This window comes from Eulemur rufifrons, chromosome 16 (genome assembly GCF_041146395.1).
Source record: "Eulemur rufifrons isolate Redbay chromosome 16, OSU_ERuf_1, whole genome shotgun sequence".
Classification (NCBI taxonomy): domain Eukaryota; kingdom Metazoa; phylum Chordata; class Mammalia; order Primates; family Lemuridae; genus Eulemur; species Eulemur rufifrons.
In genome coordinates this window covers 61,743,802-61,759,866 of record NC_090998.1, presented here as the reverse complement: position 1 = coordinate 61,759,866, position 16,065 = coordinate 61,743,802, and positions in this window count along the sequence as shown.

Below are 16,065 nucleotides of genomic sequence, written 5' to 3'. Positions count from 1 at the left end.
CCATAAACACCTAATTTTTTACAGTGAGACCAATAAGAGAGAAAGGTATAAGAGGTAGATTTCAGAGGACTTCTTGTACCGTTCAAAAGAAGAAACTACACCTGTGTAACCTTGCTGCTAAATATGTCATAAAAGACTCCAGGGACACTGATCTGCTCATGTGAATCTATTCTATCTAATTCTACCTAATCTAATCTATTTATGAACCCCAGTTGCTGTTACCAGAGAGGGAAAAATAGGGGAAGTGGCAGGGCATTGTGGGTGTCATGTACAAAATGTATTTGCCATAGGAGAGGCAGATGGTAAGTGTGGGCTAGTAAATGTTTTAATTAATACCTATTAATTACTATATTTCTTATTTTAATTATAATTAATAGTTGTTGGAATGTCAGGATATCGCTAATTTTAGATACTTTTGAAGTTTACATAATGGTTTTCAGAATATTCTCAGATCATCTGAGCCATTTGTCAGCCCTCAGGACAGACTAACCTTGTTAAATAATGGTCTTCTTCATAAGAGTGTTATAATCTGTGATCTATTCGTTTGTCTGAAACTGAAGTCCTGCCCATCTCATTCTTTCTTCATGCTATTGTGCACCTCTAATGTCTAGTATTTGCTTTACTCATACCAGTAGCAGGAACACCAGAGGGGAAGGGAGCTAAAGTTTAGTATTTCCTATATACCAAGCCCTACACATACCTTGTATTTCTAGTTTTAAATTTTAAAAAAAGTTTATTTTACTATGAGCTCTTGGAGAGGTCAGGGTCTTAATTCATCTTTGGTCTCAGCACATAGCAAAGTGCCTGGCACATAGTAGGTATTTACTCACATGTTTTAAAGAGGAAAGAGTAAATTTAAATAATTAAATTGTGGTAAGTTTTGTGGAGGAAAAAGTCTTGGCTGCCTTTTTAAGGTTTTTAACGAAGTTTTTAAAGGTTATTAAGTATAGACATTCTGATTTTTTCTTTCTTTGTCTCAGTCATTCAACAAATTCTTGTTAGCACTGAAATAACAAACACCATCCTATGTGGTGGGGATACATACAAAAGCAAAACAGGCAAAAAAAAAAAAAAAAAAAAAAATCCCTGCCTTGTGGAGGCTACATTCAAGTGGCAGAAAGATTGAAAATAAACAATTATTTATTATTTTACAAAGTAATAAAGCAGATAAAATAAGAGATTTCAGGAGTGAGGGAGAGCTGATAATAGAAGGCCTCACAGGGAAGGTAACATTTGAGCCAAAACTGCAAGAAAGGTTGGGCAAAAACTATGCAGACATCTGGGAGACCAGCATTTCCAGGCAGAGGAAACAACGAAAGCAAAGGCCTTGCTTGAGGTGCAGATATTCTGAGGTGTTTGAGAAACAGTAAGGTGAATGTGGTGACAGTGGAGTGAGCCAGCAAGAGTAGTAGAGCAAGTCAGAGAGGCAACAGGAGAGCTAGATAAGGGACTTAATTTAGATGTTTATTGATCACACATTGTGTGCTAGACTTGCTTCCTCAAAAACTTTATCTATATGCTTTTCCCATGAAGAATTTGTAACTCTTTATAATAAAAGCCGTAAATACTATGTAACTAATTTTTTAACAAAAGATAAATCGTACCATAAGCTGAATTAAAGAAGATAATTATACTAGAAAGCCTAGGCTAAGTCACCTAGGTAAAAATTAAACGTAAAACATTTTTGAAGGTTCCAAACAACCAAGTCAGAAATGGAAAAATGAATTATTGTAATTGTCATTATTATATAAAAGCAACACATCGGTTCATTGGGCAAAAATAAACACTGTATTTCAGTTCTCAGAATTTTTCTCATTGGTTTTAGTGTTGGTCTGTACATCTAATGTACATTGTCCTCATTTGTCTCTGCGTTTCATATAGCATTTCTGTTTGGATCATTTCTTGTTTCTGCCCTCAAAAGCAAAAGCTAGAACATGTATGTGCTTCCATAAATGTGACGATGTAGTTGCCACAGGGATCGTGGTCCTATCATCCCAGTGTTCAGTATTCACCACCTTTCTTGTCCTGGGAGTGTTTGGCTTAACCATTCCTCTACAACAGTGGTTCTCAAACTTGAATCACCTGGAGAGCTTGTTGAGACATGATTTGGGCCCTCCTCCTGTTTCTAATTCAGCACTTAGGGTCTAGGGTGGGATCCATGAATTTGCATTTCCATCAAGTTCTCAGGTGATGCTGATACTGTTGGTCCGGGAACCACATTTTGAGACAATATCAGTTGTCTCTTTTCTGAATGGAAATAGTTCAAAAGTACAATCACTTGTGAGAGCCTAAATGTACATATCCTATGTTAATAGTTAAAAGGAGATTATTAGATAACACCAATGATAATTTAAAAATAAAAGATGATGTGTGTTGCCATAGCACATATTCCCTGGCAGGGGAAAAGTACAACTGCTGACCAATCTAATCCTGTTTACCAGGAAATCAAATTGTAAAAGGTTTTTGTGTTTTGTTTTGTTTTTTTCATATGAGGCAAGTAGCGGGGCAACAGTCCCACACATTTAATCAGAAAAAGGGTAGCCAGTCCCTTACATTTCTGCTTGCTCAAAAGAGAAAAAGCCTGAAACTTCAGGTATGGGGAGGCAAATGTCCCAAAATCTAAGTCTCCTGCAAGTTTCAATTAATTCTTAGGAAAGCCAAGACAACTGCCTTCTAACTTTGAGGCCCAAGCTTCCTATAGCACAGCATGATAAAGAGACTCTACTGCATCTAAAATATGCATCCATTTGCTGCATGATTTATGTGGCCAGATAAACCAGGACTGCCAGTTATTATAGGTAATCTTCCTTGGATAAGGGAAGATGTACTTAACCAGTTCCTGTTAATATATGAATATATATATATATATATATCAGTAATTCTTAAAGTGTCATCCTGAGATCAACAGTATCAACATCACCTAGAAATTTGTTACAAATGCAAATTATCAGGCCACACCCCAAACCTAGTGAAGATGGAGTCCAGTAGTCTTTTCAACAAGCCCTCCAAGGGATTATGAGGCAAACTGAAGTTTGAGGACTACTGGCCTATAATGTTTCAAATCTAGATCACCTGGGCGAAATGTAACTAAGGGTTGGGGGAAAAAAGAATTCTCAAGGCTTTTAGAGAGGAGTGAAAAGAATTATCAGTGGGGAGTAAGAAATCTCTAGCTGTGTTGGGAACGCATGGCTAACTCCATTGATCTGAAAAATACTAGGGAAGATCTTAATCTCTGAAACTGGACTGCAGACGTTTGTAATCAGATGAAGTAAATAAGGAAATTGATGCCTTGGAGAGTGAAGACAATGTTTCCAGGAAGCAACGATTGCTGCTACAACCAGATGAGGACTGAGAACTGACAATTGGATATAGCAATACTGAACTTGACAAGAGCAGTTTCAGTACAGTGGTGGAAGTGAAATCTGTTTAGGTGAGAATGAGAGAGAAAGAATTGGATTTGGTATAGGTAATTTTTGTTCAAGAAGATTTGGCAGCAAGACCAAGATCTTAAAGAGAAGAGATGCACAAAAAAGTGAACCCAACATTCAGTACCACTGTTCCCCAAAGACATTTCCCAGTTTGTAACTAGAGACTGATAAACTGAGCAGCTATGTTATCACTCTCACAAGGCAGAGAAATGGAAACATAGGAGTTCATGGCCTGCCAAAGGAGAAGAACTGAATTAAACATCCAAGACTTTTAGTTGGGATCCTTGAAGGGCTACACCCCAAAAGAAAAGCATAAATTCAAAATAAATAAGCCATCACAAAGTCTGCATTTAGCTCAATCCTGAACAAGATTAAGATGATTTTTCTTACCCTAATTCCCTGCCAGAAATTAAAGTACACCATTTTTTGGAAGAAAATAACATCACTCAGAGCCTCAAATTGTTATTATAATTTTTACGTACAATGTCTAGCATTCAATCAAAAAATTACAAGGCATACAAGGAAATAAAGAATGACTATGTAAACAGAAACGGAAAAAGGATAATAGAAACAGACCCATAGGAAATTCCAATTTTTTTTGTTTGTTTGTTTGTTTTGAGATAGGGTCTCACTCTGTCACCCAGGCTAGAATACAGTGGCATCATCATAGCTCACTGCAACCTCCTTTTTTTTTTTTTTTTTTGAGACAGAAGTCTTTTTCTGTTGCCAAGGCTAGAGTACCCTGGCATCAGCTTAGCTCATGGCAACCTCAAGTTCCTGGGCTCAAGTGATCCTCCTGTCTCAGCCCCCTGAGCAGGTAGGGCTTGGCTAATTTTTCTATTTTTCATAGAGACAGGGTGGTCAGGCTGGTCTCAAAGTCCTGACCTCAAGTGATTCTCCCACGTTGGTGGAAATTCCAATTTTTAATTTATCTTTATCAAAGTTCAATCAGGGAAACAACAAATATGAGTACTATGAATTAAGGAATTTATTGTAGCAGTTACTCTAGCCATAATTGTAAGAGAAACAGGAAGTAAGGATCTGCAAGGTCAAGTTGGTGGATCAGAGAAAAGTTATTAACCAGCCCCTCTGAAGCACTGGTATGGTCGGCCAAATAGGAGCTTGTCAGCTAACCTGATAAGCCAGGCACATCCAGCTGCTGAAGTGGGCCTGAAAAAGAAAGCTGGATGAATTGTATGGAAAATAATTGCCTCTTCATCTAGTGAGGAACCTGGGGTCATTGTTAGTCACCAGGTTCTATAATCCAGAATAAAAACTGGACATGAAGCAGAAATGAACAAGGACAGATTGGAATCCACCAGCATGTCTGCATTTGTATCTCACCACCTCTAACCACAAAAACCATCAGAGTATATTAGCTGCTATTTCAGTTCTACCTTCCAAATCTCATGTGTATTTCTCTTTTGGCTAACTCTAAAGCAGAGCTACACAGAAAAGGGGATTCTTTGAAATGTAGTTGCAGCTTGTCCAAGTTGACCAAATATACAACTGTTTTATCAAAAACAGACTTTAAAACAGCAGTGATTCACGGAAAAGTAAAGGCCCAGATGGCTTCCATGGTGAATTGTGCCGAAAATTAAGGAAGCAATTAAACAAATTTTACACACAAACTCTTCGGAAAATGAAGGAGGGAGCACTTTCCAATTCATTTTGTGAGGTCAGCATAATCCCGATACTAAAACTTAATGGAGGCCGGGCGTGGTGGCTCACGCCTGTAATCCTAGCACTCTGGGAGGCCGAGGTGGGCGGATCGTTTGAGCTCAGGAGTTCGAGACCAGCCTGAGCAAGAGCGAGACCCCATCTCTACTAAAAATAGAAAGAAATTATATGGACAGCTAAATATATATAGAAAAAATTAGCTGGGCATGGTGGTGCATGCCTGTAGTCCCAGCTACTTGGGAGGCTGAGACAGGAGGATCGCTTGAGCTCAGGAGTTTGAGGTTGCTGTGAGCTAGGCTGACGCCACGGCACTCACTCTAGCCTGGGCAACAGAGTGAGACTCTGTCTCAAAAAAAAAAAAAAAAATTAAAAAAAAAAAATAAATAAAACTTAATGGAAATATTACAAGAACATTTAAACAGTATCCCTCATGAACATGAATACAAAAGTCCTTAATGCTATTAACAAGTCAACCAATACACAAAAAGGATAAATCATCATAATCAAATATGGTTTATACTAGGATTGAGAGGCTGGTTTAACATTTAAAAAATCAGTATAATTCCTGTAATCCTAGCACTTCGGAGGCCGAGGCAGGCGGATCGTTTGAGCTCAGGAGTTCGAGACCAGCCTGAGCAAGAGTGAGACACCATCTCTACTAAAAAAATAGAAAGAAATTAGCTGGACAACTAAAATATATATAGAAAAAATTAGCCAGGCATGGCGGTGCATGCCTGTAGTCCCAGCAATTTAGGAGGCTGAGGCAGTAGGATTGCTTGAGCCCAGGAGTTTGAGGTTGCTGTGAGCTAGGCTGACGCCACGGCACTCTAGCCCTGGCAAAAGAGTGAGACTCTGTCTCAAAAAAAGAAGAAAAAAGAAAATCAATATAATTCATCATATTAACATAGTAAAGGAAGAAAACCATATGAGCATTTCAATGGGTGCAAAAAGACATTTAACAAAATGCAATACCTATTCATAATTAAAAACTCTAAGCAAAATAGAAATATAAGGAAACTTCCTCAGTCTCATAAAGGTCATCCAATAAAAGCCTACAGATAATGTAACAGTGAAATATTAAATGCTTTCTTCCTAAGGTCAGGAACAAGTAATGAATGTCCCCTCTTTGTCCCCCCCACCTCCCTTACCCGTTCATTCAACGTTGTATTGGTAGTCCTAGCTTGTGTATTAAGAAAAGCAAACAATATACATACTTATTTGGAAGGAAAAAGTATAACTATCTGACATTGTTTGCATAAAAAGTCCTACGGAATCTACAAAGCAACTACTAGAACTAAGAATTAATCTAGCAAAGTCTCAGGATACAAGGTCAACTTAAAAACCAATTGCATTTCTATATAGTAACAACAACAACAAAAAAGAAAATTAGATGATTTAGGGACACTATTGCTCAGAGATTAAGAATTTGAGTTTTATGAGTGAGCTAAGTGCCAAGAATAGCCAAGACAATTTTAAAAACTAAGGATAAAAATAAATAAAAATAAAGACTAAGGATAAAGTAAAGTTTTACCCTAAGAACTATCAAGACATTATAAAACCATAGTATTTAAAACAATGTTGAATTCACTCAAGAATAGAAAAATAAGCAAATGATACAAAACATAGAATCTCAAAATAGACCCAAACTTTTATGGGAACTTAATAAGTGACAGATATAGCATCATAAATAATTAGAGAAAGAATGGTTGAGACAGTTGTTTATCTATATAAAATAATAATAAAATTGGATCCCCACCACACTCCACACACACAAATAAATTCTAGGCAAATTAGAAACCTAAATATGAAAAGCAAAACCTCAATATTTTTAATAAAAAGTGGGAGACTTCATGATCTAAGGGTAAGATAAAAATTTCTAAATAAAACACAAAGATAAAACCATAAAGGAAAATACTGATACATTTTATTACATTCAAATTTAAAACTTTTCTGCATTAAAAAATATATAGAAAATGAAACAAGTCATAATGGGAGAAGATATTTGCAAGACATAGAACTGCTTGGTTCCAGCGTTAGTCCTAAAATATGAACTATGACTATACTGAAAAATATTAACAGAAGAGGGAAATTGAATGGCCAATAAATATTGCAAAGGTTTATACAATCTCCTTTGCAAGCTCATTATTAATGAAATGCAAATTAAGACCACAATCAGATAGTTCAGATTTTGGCAAAAATGAAAAAAAAAAACACAACTGTCAGTGGTTCCAGTAGCAACTGGACCTTACATATATTCTTAATGGGCATATAAATTACCCCAACTTCTTTGGAAAGGAATCTGAAAATTTTCTAGTAGAGTCAAAAACTGTAACCCACAACCTAGTAATCCTTTTTCTGGGTATACTGTCAACCTCTCACATCATGACATACCTAGCGAGACTGTCTCAAAAAAAAAAAAAAAAAATTTCTTCCAGAAGAAAGAATAGTGGGCTAGAGCCATGCTCAGTCTGGCAAGCTCTTCCTTCTCCAACCTCATCGAGAAGAGCCAATGAAAAGTTTTCTCAAAATCCTCAGGGTTCCAGGCAGCACATTTGAAAATCACTGTTGCAACAGAATATCTATTTGTAACTATTGTTGATAAATCTTAAGTTTGAATGCAGATTCTAATCCATTGTGAAACTATTTATGTAAAAATGCATGTAATATATGTCTGCTCATGCAGTAACATTTCTGTAATGATAAAGACATAGACCAATGCTAACAGTGGTATAGTTGGATTGTGGAATTTCAGTTAACTGTACTCTTTTTACTCACCTGTCTATATTTTCTAATTTTGCTATAGTGAATATGGATTTGGTAAGATAAAAATATTATTATTAAATTGTTAAAAGAATTATAAATGGGAAATCTTTTTAGAGCTAGCCTGTAGAGTGCCATCTTAAGCATGGGCTATTTTAAGTTCAATCCATTCTCTACTCTAAAGTGAAAGTTATTCTACAGTTTATATAGAAAAATAAACTTAGCAAGATTATCTAAAAAAATTTTGAAAAATGACAATAATGAGAATGGATGAATTTTTCCTCATCGTTTACAATAAAGCTATAATTCATGTAACTGGTACCTGCAAAGATTGACAGATTAACGGACTAGAATAAAAAGTCCAGAAATGGATTTAAATACATAGAAGTTTAGAATATGATAAATGTGATATTTCAAATCACTAGGAAGGCTTCTAGCTTCTGTTTCAGATATAGATACTGGAAAGAATGTTGTTTCTAAACTAACAACCAGGGAAAAAGTAATGTACAAAATTATAACTTGTCTTGAAGCCCCCAGAAAACTGAGGTAACAGGGCCCTTAAAATGGTCTGAAATCTGAGGAAAAATAGGCACCTTCAAGAACAGAGATGGAAGCACTAACTTACTTGTGGCAGAGCACAGAAGGAAGGCAAGCCCACCATACAAGCAGGTAAGAAGAATCCAGCTAAAATGTTTGACCAATTGCTAAAGTCTGAGTTTGTTCTAGCATGAGAACATAGAACTCTTGGGAGTCCTAGATCCAAGGGTAGTTTGCACCCATTTGCTGGCTCTTTTCCACAGACCTCACTGGATACAGATGAGAAAGACTGGGGACGGGAGGGTATGTCACAGGAAGCTTCTTAGGTAATACAGGCCTTGAGAAGAGAGAAGCCACTTCTGTGGTCAACACACAAGCTTCCCCTAGGCTCTTCACCCCTAAGAACCAAAATATGTCACTAGGGTAAGGGCAGTAAATCTTCTCTCCTTCCAGGGCACAGATAACATACCATTGCATCTGGGAGGATAAAAAAGATCAAAATCTTCTAACTTTGGAGGAGGAGCAAGAAACTGTTCTGAGTAGATACCCAGTAGTGGGATTACTGGATTGAATGGTAGGTCTAGTTTTAGTTCTTTGAGAAATCTCCACACTGTTTTCTATAAAGGCTATACTAATTTGCAGTCCCACCAACAGTGTATGAGTTTTCCTTTCTCTCTGTATCCATGCCAGATTTATTGTTTTTGGACTTTTTAATAAAAACCATTCTAACTGGGGTAAGGTGATATCTCATTGTGGTTTTAATTTGCATTTCCCTGATGATTAGTGACATTGAACATTTTTTCATGTTTGTTGTCCATTTGTTTATCTTCTTTTGAAGAACTTCTGTTCATGTCTTTTGCCCACTTTTTAATGAGGTTGTTTGTTTTTTTCTTGCTAATTTGTTTGAGTTCTTTGTAGATTCTGGATATTAGCTCTTTATCAGATGTATAGCTTGTAAATATTTTCTTCCATTCTGTAGCTTATCTGTTTAATCTGTTGATTATTTCCTTTGCTGTGGAGAAACTTTTTAGTTTAATAAAGTCATATTCATTTATTTTTGTTGTTGCTGTATTTGCCTTTGGGGTCGTAGTCATAAATTCTTTGCTTAGGCCAATATCTAGAAGACTATTTCCCACACTTTCTTCTAGAATTCTTATGGTTTCTTTCATGTCTTATATTTAAGTATTTTATCCATCTAGAATTAATTTTTGTGAGTGGTGAGAGACAGGGATCCTGTTTCATACTTTTGCATGTGGCTATCCAGTTTTCCCAGCACCATTTATTGAATAGGGCCTCTTTCCCCCAGTGTACATTGTTGTCTGCTTAGTCAAAGATCAGATGGCTATTTGTAGATGGTTTTATGTCTGGGTTCTCTGTTCCATTCCACTGGTCTATGCCTCTATTTTTGTGCCAATACTATGCTGTTTTGGTTACTATAGCCTTGTAGTATAGTTTGAAGTCTGGTAATGTGATACCTCCAGATTTGCTCTTTTTGCTTAAGAAGTCATTTTATCAAAAAGACACTGCACTTGAATGTTTATTGCAGCACAATTCACAATTGAAAAGATGTGGAATCAACCCAGTGCCCATCAATTTATGAGTGTATTATCAAGATGTGGTATATGTATATCATGGAATACTACTGTGCCATAAAAAAGAATTAGTGCCCTTTGTAGCTATTTGGATGGACTTAGAGACCATTATCCTAAGTGAAGTATCTCAAGAATGGAAAAACAAACACCACATGTATTCTCTAATAAATTGAAACTAAACAAGGGGCACGCATGTGCAAAGAGGGAAGTATTAATAAAAGTCACTGGAAATCAAGCAGGGGAGAGGGGGAGACAAAACCCTACCTAATGGATACAATGAACATTATTTGGGTAGTGGGCACACTTATAGCCCTGACTCAAGTATTACAAAAGCTATCCATGTAACAAAAACATTTGCACCTTCTTAATATTTTGAAATTAAAAATAAAAAGAAATTATCCTGGGCCAATTCCATTAGAGGTCTCCTACCTCTGGGTGAGAGACAGAATCACTGAGAAAACTCTACCCCTGAAACCTAGAGATACAGGGTCTGGCTAAGTCTGAGGCTACAGCAGGACCACAGAAAGTTCTTCTGCTTTCTCCCCCACCACACACCCCAGCAAGTGCCAAATTACAAGCACCAAGTAACAAGCAACAAAAATCCACTATTGGGGAAGGGGCAAAAGCCTAGAGAATTCTGTGGCACAAACTCATAGAGAAGGCTTAAAGTTAAGGGAGAAGCAAAACATTGAGGAAGAAGCCTCTAGGAGCCAAATCCTACCCTAAGCACAAGGTAAGTTTACTGGAATTTAAAACCAATGGCCCATGGAACATAAACATGGCAACCACAAAAGAAAAACTCAGCTCAATTCCTGACCATATTGACTCAACCCTCTACAGGTCAACAGAAGAGGTGTCATTTCCATAAATAAATAGTATTGATCACTATTTATCTCACTTTCTACTGTTTTATGCACTATGTGCATGCAGCAAGCAATTAAAAAGTACAAATTACAAAAAAGCAAGAAAAAAAATTTTAATCCCATTTTCAAGATAGAAAACAATCAACAGAACCAGATCTAGAGATGACATGGATGTTGGAACTAACAAATAGGAAAATTAAAATAATCATGATTAATATGTTAGCCTTCAGTGGAAAAGGTGGAGAATATGCATGAACAGATAAGGAAAATCAACAGAGAGAAAGAAGCTGTAAGAGTGCAGTGGAAATGGTAGAATTGAAAAATATGGTAACAAATATTTAAAAAATGACTTCTACAGACACATTCATAGATTTGAGACAACCAAGGAAAGCGTAAAGTTGAAGGTAGGTCAATAGAAATAATCAAAGAAAAAAATAAAATAGAAATAGTATTCAAGAACTGTGGAACAATACCATGTGGTATAACAAATGTGTAATTTGAATGCCTAATTTGAATCGCAGGAAAAGAGATAAAATGGGACAGATGGAGATATTTGAAGAGATGCTACCATTGAGAATTTTCCAAAATTGATGAAGCACATCAAACCACAGTTTCAAAAAGCTCAGACAATGCCAAGAAGAGTTAAAAAAACAAAAAAAACTAGATACACCATACTCAAACTGCTGAAAACCAAAGATAAATAAAAAACCTTGTGGGCAATCAGAGGAGAAAAAAAGGACACATTACATACAGAACCAAGATGATAAGAATAATAGACTCCTCCTCAGAAACTATGCAAGCCAAAATATAGTGGGGTGACATCTTTAAAGAAAAGAGAACTGTTGGCTCTGAATTCTAGGCACAGAAAAAATAGTTTAAAAAATGAACTATAAATGCTTTTTAAGACCAAAACCAGGGAAATTTAATAGCAGCAGATATTGCACTACAAACAAATGTTGAAGGAAGTTATTCAGGCAGAAAGAATAGGGTAACAGACAGTAATTTGGAACTACACAAAGAAATGAAGACTTATAGAAATGCTTAAAATATAGGTAAATATAAAGGATTTTTTCATATTTAATATTTGCTCTTAAAATAATTGGCTAAATAATAAGAATAATATATTGAGAGTATAACATATTTAAATAAAATGTTATCTGTGGGAAACTTGTTCTGCCATTACTAAAAATAAAACTTCTGTATTACTTTTATAATTTAAAAACTACTTTTAAAAAAGGATAGAACAAATGGACCAAAATATAATGTTTTATATTAGTGATTAGCTTTATAGTTAATATTTTTCTTTTATATTGCAAACTGTCTGTAATGTAATATTTATTTTTAAAATAAAACATATTTTTGATGAATAGAATTTGCATGGAGTGAAAGGTATCCCAGATAGTAGGAAGTGTGTAAGTTGGAGTAAAGGGTGTGTATGTGTGAAGAACATGAGTCATCTTTGTGACAGCTGTTGGATGAGGGCAAAATGGTTTTGCAGGGGTGGAGAAGTGCTAGAAAAGTATAAAGAAACAAGGAAATGCTACTGTATATAAAGCAATTAGCCTCAACTCTGCCAAGTGCCTGGGTTATTAACCTGCTAGATCACCTCATACAGTTGAAAAAATCTGTTGTATATAACTTTTCATATTTTATTTAAAATTTCCAATTTAATATTATTAATACATGAAAATGAATATAATATACACACATAACTGATACATATGCATTGGTAAGCAAATCACAAAAAGATATGGGAAAAGGAAAACAACTAATTTGTAGAGTGATGATATTTGGGAATGATTTTTAAGCAGTAGACCTCAGATATTTTTTTTACCCTGAGCTATACATAATGGATGACTTTCACATTCCCACATTTTCTAGATGGTGGCCTCTGGCATAGATAAGACATACTGGAGATTATGGGAAATTCTCTTGCTGTCTGCAGTAAATTACTCACCATTCTCTTTTTTCCTCCCTGTGCCCAGTTAGGAAAATATATTAGAATTCAAGTAAGTGAGAAAAATATTATTAATATTATCGGAAAATCCTGATTCTATAACTTATTAAACTAAATAATTAGAAAACTTCATTTAACAGATACTTATTGAATGTCTATTATGTGTAATATAGTGGTTCTATTTCAACTATTATTACAAATTATTTATTACACAGTTCATGACTGAGGTGAGTAAGCTACCCAAGCAAGGCCACAGAGAAACTGAGAGAATCCTTGTTTTAAATAATTTAGACTGTTATAAAGTTGTTTATAAAATACATTAATTTTTTTAGTAACCTAGAAAATGTCAATACTTAGTCCCTTAAAAGTCTTACCTTGAGACTAATTTCTCAATAATGAGGATAAACAGACCAGAGGATAAGCAAAACGGAGATCCAAAACTCTCATCTTGCCTTTATTCACCATATTCATTCATTGCCCAGGTCCTTTTTCCCCTACTTTCAAAATGTATTTCACATATATCCCTTTCTCTTGGAGAGTGCTAATCTTCCTACCCAGTTTATTTGCATATCTTTGTCATCTAATGTGTTTTCTTCCTATATATAGCCTCCATGTGTGTGTGCAGGGACTTTGTTTTATTCACTGCTGTATTGGCACATGGTAGTTACCTGGTATATGATACTCACTAAATAGTTGTTATCGGGTCAATTATTCTCTGACATTTTACTTTTACTTTCTCCCAATAATCCTCAAGATAAAGTCCTAATTCTTCAGGCTTCTTTTCAAGCGTTTCCTTTTGTAACTTTGCTACCAAACCTTATTACTCCTTCCATTCCCAGTCCAATCTCTCCTATCCCATCTGATTCCCCAAAAGACCAGTTCTCCTAATTAGAAGGCTCCTTACTTTTCTGCCTACCTTACCACATTCTAACCACCTTTTTCCATGTTCTGCTTGTATCCCATCTGCTTCATGAGGACTTGCAGGCACCTTCAGCCCACACTGTCCTCTCTTTTCTCTCTTTCCTCTCTTTCTCTATAGGATTCACAATCTATTTCACTCAGTACTATATTCTCTGGTCTTTTTTATAGGTACTTGCATTCTTATTTAAGTGTCTCAAATGTCCATGTCTTAATCTCCCAACCTGGATTGTAAGCACCTGGAAAACTGAAAACTTAAGGTTTCAGCCATATACAACTTTGATTTCTTCACACTTCCTTTTGCCCATTCTGTTTCCTTGTTCTGAGATACTCTTCATCTTTCCTCTTTTATTTAGCTAACTCACAGCTCAGGTATCAGCTTGAACATTTCTCCCGTTAATAAGCTTTCGTCTACTAGACAAGAGTACCTATTCTTCTCCCTTCTATAATATGCTCGTCATGCTTCACTGCTACTCTCCCTGCTTGACTATAGGCTCTGTGAGAGTAAATCTGTCTTGTTCATTGTTATAGTCTCAGCACCTGGACCAGCACCTGGCAATAATAAGTACCCAGCAAATATTTGTTGACTTACAGAATATCTACTGATTTCTTTTATTTCTGCCCCATGCATAATAATATATTTAATATATGCTAAGTGGTTAATATATTTCTATATAATGAAGGAAAAGATGGTAAGAATTTGAGATGTCCATTTTTAAGCTCAGAGATGAGTAAACAGGTATGACTGGTGAGAGAGTGTCCTGCAGAATAAGTGGACATTGTACTAAAGCTCTCTACCAATTGGCCCCTTGCTTTTTCCTTTCCTTCCCCAAATATTAATAATTTATTGAGACCTCCAGTATGAAGCACTGGAGATAACAGTGGTAAGCAAAATGAAGTCACTTGCCTTGGTGACTTAATGTATAGCCTAGTAGAGGAGATAGAATATTAACAATAATGAAGGATTCAATATTGTGCAATGACAATTGCTATTTAAAAATCAAAGTAGAGGAAGTGGATAGTAATTGGGTATAGGAAGGTCTTGGTCAGTTCAGGCTGTTATAACAAATTACCAAAGCCACTGGGTGGCTTATCAACAAGAGAAATGTATTTCTCACAGTTCTGGATGCTAGGAAGTCCAAAACTCAAGGCTGGGAAGTCCAAAACTATAGCATGCTTGAGGAAGTGGAAGGAGACAATGGGCTAGGACAGAACTAGCCAGGGTGAAGAGTGGTAAGACATAATGTGAGAGGGGTAAAAGGCAGAAACTGTAGGGCCTCATGAACCAAGGTAGATTCCTGGGGTTTTATTCCACATATGACGAGAAGATTTCGAGCACAAGAGTGATAATATAATCCATCCTCTTTTTTTCAACATTGACTGAGATCTGTTCCATGGCAGGCCCTGTGCCAGCCCTACTTCCTCCATCACATTGTGATTTGTCCACCTCTGTGTTCCATCCTGTTAGCATGTTTGCACTCTCAGATCAGGCCTCTGACTTGCCATACCTTCACCTATGATCTACTTTATTTCCTATGCAGCTGTCAAGACCCAGCAAAAATGACATCCTTTTCAATAAACCTTGTTTTTTTGGGTTCCCATGGCACTACTTTGTGCCTCTGCCACAGTAGTTATAATTGGCTGTGAATACATTAGTTCCTCCCACCAGGCCGTAAGTCAGTAGCATGTCTTATTTTCGTCTAAAGCTCTCAAGTGAATCATTTCTTCCCTTCATTCTTGTACAAATTGAATCTATTTTCAAGGCCATTTTAAGCATAAAAGAACAATCTGTATAATATGATAAGCAACAAAACTATTCAGTGACGTAGAAAGAAAAGATGCTCATTGAGTCTAACAAAAAATTATGGTAAATAGTGAAGTTTAATGAAGCATTTTGTCATTCATAAAACTTAATACCAAGTTTAAGTGAACACCATAGATTCACAGAGTTAGAATTTCTCTTGTAGACTTTGAGTCCACCTCTCCTTGTCAGGCCAGGGAGGTTGATGGCCAAAGAGCCAGTATGTGGAAGAAACAGTTACTGCAGATCTTGGGTAGATCCTTAAAAAGTATCATCTGTATTCATTTATACATCTTTGCAGATGTTAATAGAAGCAAGAATATTTTCTCAAATCTTGGTACAAAAATCTCTTTAGACACCACCAACATTTCATATTTAGTTGATACTGATCCTAAAAATAGAAGTGTTCTTTTTGTAGCCTACATACTTATTAGTCCCTTATTCCTTAAAAAGTTCCATCTTGGCTCCAGACTAATAAATTTGCAACCTCAAGTCAAAATGGAACATGTGAGTTTCACTATCTTGTAAT